At 35.9% G+C, this 5,015-nt stretch overlaps 1 non-coding gene across 1 annotated transcript; it reads left to right on the top strand.

Annotated features, from left to right (window-relative positions):
* The first annotated feature begins 804 nt into the window (after positions 1 to 804).
* On the top strand, positions 805 to 912 carry LOC112761589 (small nucleolar RNA R71). The gene has a single exon (XR_003181977.1). It is a non-coding gene; the product is annotated as a small nucleolar RNA R71 (small nucleolar RNA).
* The last annotated feature ends 4,103 nt before the right edge of the window (positions 913 to 5,015 follow it).

The following is a 5,015-nucleotide window of genomic DNA, read 5'->3' as shown; positions in this document are numbered from 1 at the left end:
CTCCTTGGGATTCACGTCCTCTCCTCTCCTCACAGGTTCGGCCATGATGCTTATGTCAATGGCCTTGCACTCTCCTTTTGGATTCTCTTCTGTATTGCTTGGGAGAGTACTAGGAGGGATTTCAGTGATCCTTTTACTCAGCTGGCCCACTTGTGCTTCCAGATTTCTAATGGAAGACCTTGTTTCATTCATGAAACTTACAGTGGCCTTAGATAGATCAGAGACTAGATTTGCTAAATTAGAAGCATTTTGTTCAAAGTTCTCTGTCTGTTGCTGAGTGGATGATGGAAAAGGTTTGCTATTGCTAAACCTATTTCTTCCACCATTATTAAAGCCTTGTTGAGGCTTTTGATCCTTCCATGAGAAATTTGGATGATTTCTCCATGATGAGTTATAGGTGTTTCCATATGGTTCACCTAAATAATTTACCTCTGCTATTGCAGGGTTTTCAGGATCGTAAGCTTCTTCTTCAAAAGATGCCTCTTGAGTACTGTTGGATGCAGCTTGCATTCCATGTAGACTTTGAGAGATCATATTGACTTGCTGAGTCAATATTTTATTCTGAGCCAATATGGCATTTAGAGTATCAACCTCAAGAACTCCCTTCTTCATAGGCGTCCCATTACTCACAGGATTCCTTTCAGAAGTGTACATGAACTGGTTATTAGCGACCATGTCAATGAGTTCTTGAGCTTCTGCAGGCGTTTTCTTTAGGTGAATGGATCCACCTGCAGAAGTATCCAATGACATCTTAGATAACTCAGACAAACCATCATAGAATATATCCAGGATGGTCCATTCTGAAAGCATGTCAGAAGGACACTTTTTGGTCAACTATTTGTATCTTTCCCAAGCTTCATAGAGAGATTCACCTTCTTTCTGTCTGAAGGTTTGAACATCAGCTCTAAGCTTGCTCAGCTTTTGAGGAGGAAAGTACTTGGCTAAGAAAGCCGTGACCAGCTTATCCCAAGAGTTCAGGCTGTCTTTGGGTTGAGAATCCAACCATAATCTAGCTCTGTCTCTTACAGCAAAAGGGAAAAGCATGAGTCTGTAGACTTCAGGATCTACTCCATTAGTCTTAACAGTATCACATATCTGCAAGAATTCAGTTAAGAACTGAAAAGGATCTTCGGATGGAAGTCCATGAAACTTGCAGTTCTGCTGCATCAGAGAAACTAATTGAGGTTTCAGCTCAAAGTTGTTTGCTCCAATGGCAGGAATGGAGATGCTTCTTCCATGTAAATTGGAATTAGGTGCAGTAAAGTCACCAAGCATCTTCCTTACATTATTATTATTTTCGGCTGCCATCTCCTCTGCCTGTTCGAAAATTTCTGAAAGGTTATCTCTGGATTGTTGTATTTTAGCTTCTCTTAATTTTCTCTTCAGAGTCCTTTCAGGTTCTGGATCTGCTTCCACAAGAATGTTCTTATCCTTGCTCCTGCTCATATGACAAAGAAGAAGGCACAGAAAAATAATAATAATAATAGAGATCCTTTATTCCACAGTATAGGGATCCCTGTGTGAGTAGAAGAAGAGGGGGAGACAAAGAATGTAATATAATGGAAGAAACACAACTGTGAGGAGGCTAGAGATGTGAGATGAGATGTTAGGATATGAATGAATAAATAGAGTAAGATGGGGGAGGGAAATTTTTCAAAAATTATTTTGAAAAAGATTTAGTGATTTTTGAAAATAGTTTTTGAAAAATGTTTAGTATTTTTTTTCGAAAATTTTTTTGAAATCAAAAATAAAAATTAAAAATAATTAGTTAATCAAAAAGAAATTTTGAAAAAGAGGGAATATATTTTCGAAAATTAGAAAGAGAGAATTAGTTAGGTGGTTTTGAAAAAGTTAAGAAACAAACAAAAAGTTAGTTAGTTAGTTGAAACAATTTTTGAAAACCAATTTTGAAAAGATAAGAAGTTAGGAAGTTAGAAAAGATATTTTGAAAAGATATTTTTGAAAAAGATAAGATAAGAAGATATTTTTGAAAAGATATGATTGAAATTAGTTTTTGAAAAAGATTTGATTTTTAAAATCACAATTAATGACTTGATTCACAAGAAATCACAAGATATGATTCTAGAACTCAAAGTTTGAATCTTTCTTAACAAGCAAGTAACAAACTTGAAATTTTTGAATCAAAACATTAATTGATTAGTTATTTTCGAAAATTTTATATAAAAATAAGAAAAAGATTTTTGAAAAATATTTTTGGAATTTTCGGAAATAACTAATAATTTTGAAAAAGATTTGATTTTTTTTGAAAAAGATTTTGAAAAAGATAAGATTTTCAAATTGAAAATTTGATTTGACTCATAAGAAACAACTTGATTTTAAAAATTTTTGAAAAAGTCAATCCAAATTTTCGAATTTGATGAGAGAAAAAGGGAAAGATATTTTTTTTTATTTTTGAATTTTTATGATGAGAGAGAAAAACAAGAAAAATAATGCAATGCATGGCAATTTTAGATCAAAACTATGAATGTGTGCAAGAATGCTATGAATGTCAAGATGAACACCAAGAACACCGTGAATATCATGATGAACATCAAGAACATATTTTTGAAAAGATTTTTTAATGCAAAGAAAACATGCAAGACACCAAACTTAGAAATCTTTCATGTTTAGACTCTAATAAATAAAAAATGTACATGTAAAACAAGAAAAGACACAAAACAAGGAAAACATCAAGATCAAACAAGAAGACTGACAAAGAACAACTTGAAGATCATGAAGAACACTATGAATGCATGAAATTTTCAAAAAATGCAAGATGCACATGCAATTGACACCAAACTTATAACATGACTCAAGACTCAAACAAGAAACACAAAATATTTTTGATTTTTATGATTTTCTAATTTTTTTTGTATTTTTTTTCGAAAATTATTTGAAAAACAAAAATAAGGATTTCAAAATTTTTAATATGAATTCCAGGAATCTCGCCATGTTAGTCTTAAAGCTCCAATCAAAGGGTCAAGCATGGCTTAATAGCCAGCCAAGCTTTAGCATATAATTACATGGACTGGAGTGATTAGTTGAATGCCAATCCCAAAGTAGTTTGGGTATGGCTTTACAGCCAGATAGGCTTCAACATGCTTCATGAAACACTAGAATTCATTCTTAAAAATTCTGAAGAAAAATAATATTTTTCAAAACATTTTTTTTTTCGAAAACAAGTGAGAAAATTTTGAAATATTTTTGAAAAATTTTTGAAAAGAAAACAAAAAGAAAATTACCTAATCTGAGCAACAAGATGAACCGTCAGTTGTCCAAACTCGAACAATCCCCGGCAACGGCGCCAAAAACTTGGTGCACGAAATTGTGATCTCCAGGCTCGAACAAATCCTGGTAATGGCTCCAAAGCTTGGTGCTCTGATCTTAATTCATGATTGTCACAACTTCGATACAACTAACCAGCAAGTGCACTGGGTCGTCCAAGTAATACCTTACGTGAGTAAGGGTCGAATCCCACGGAGATTGTTGGTATGAAGCAAGCTATGGTCACCTTGTAAATCTCAGTCAGGCAGATATAAAGTGATAATGGTGTTTTCGAATATTATATAATAAAATAGGGATAGAGATACTTATGTAATTCATTGGTAGGAATTTCAGATAAGCGAATGGAGATGCTTTTTGTTCCTCTGAACCTCTGCTTTCCTGCTATCTTCATCCAATCAGTCTTACTCCTTTCCATGGCTGGCTTTATGTGATACATCACCACTGTCAATGGCTACTTTCGGTCATCTCTCGGGAAAATGATCCAATGCCCTGTCACGGCACGGCTAATCGTTTGGAGGCATCACCCTTGTCAATGGCTTCATCTTATCCTCTCAGTGAATAATATGCTCACGCACCCTGTCACGGCATGGCTATTCATCTATCGGTTCTCGATCATGCTGGAATAGGATTTACTATCCTTTTGCGTCTGTCACTAACGCCCTGCAATCGCGAGTTAGGAGCTCGTCACAGTCATTCAATCATTGAATCCTACTCGGAATACCACAGACAAGGTTTAGACCTTCCGGATTCTCTTGAATGCCGCCATCATTCTAGCTTACGCCACGAAGATTCTGGTCAGGAGATCTAAGAGATATTCATTCTAGCTTAATTCATGTAGAACGGAAGTGTTTGTCAGGCACGCGTTCATAAGGGAGAAGGATGATGAGCGTCACACATAATCATCACCTTCATCACGTTCTTGGGTGCGAATGGATATCTTAGAAGTGAAATAAGAAGAATTGAATAGAAAACAGTAGTACTTTGCATTAATCTTTGAGGAACAGCAGAGCTCCACACCTTAATCTATGGAGTGTAGAAACTCTACCGTTAAAAATACATAAGTGAAGGTCCAGGCATGGCCGAGATGGCCAGCCCCCTAAAACGTGATCAAAGGATCATAAGGTAATCCAAAGATGCCTAATACAATAGTAAGAGGTCCTATTTATAATAAACTAGCTACTAGGGTTTACATGAGTAAGTATTTGATGTATAAATCCACTTCCGGGGCCCACTTGGTGTGTGTTTGGGCTGAGCTTAAGTGTTGCACGTGCAGAGGCCAATTGTGGAGTTGAACGCCAGTTTTTGTGCCAGTTTGGGCGTTCAACTCTGGTTTTGGATCCTTTTCTGGCGCTGGACGCCAGATTTGGGTAGAAAACTGGCGTTCAACGCCAGTTTACGTCATCAATTCATGGCCAAAGTATGGACTATTATATATTGCTGGAAAGCCCTGGATGTCTACTTTCAAACGCAATTGGAAGCGCGCCATTTTGAGTTCTATAGCTCCAGAAAATCGACTTTGAGTGCAGGGAGGTCAGAATCCAAAAGCATCAGCAGTCCTTTTTCAACCTCTGAATCTGATTTCTGCTCAAGTCCCTCAATTTCAGCCAGAAAATACCTGAAATCACAGAAAAACACACAAACTCATAGTAAAGTCCAGAAATGTGAATTTAACACAAAATCTATTAAAAACATCCCTACAAGTAACTAGATCCTACTAAAAACATACTAAA

The sequence above is a fragment of the Arachis hypogaea genome, chromosome 16 (assembly GCF_003086295.3).
Source record: "Arachis hypogaea cultivar Tifrunner chromosome 16, arahy.Tifrunner.gnm2.J5K5, whole genome shotgun sequence".
Taxonomy (NCBI): Eukaryota; Viridiplantae; Streptophyta; class Magnoliopsida; order Fabales; family Fabaceae; genus Arachis; species Arachis hypogaea.
This window is presented reverse-complemented; position numbering and strand designations above follow the sequence as displayed.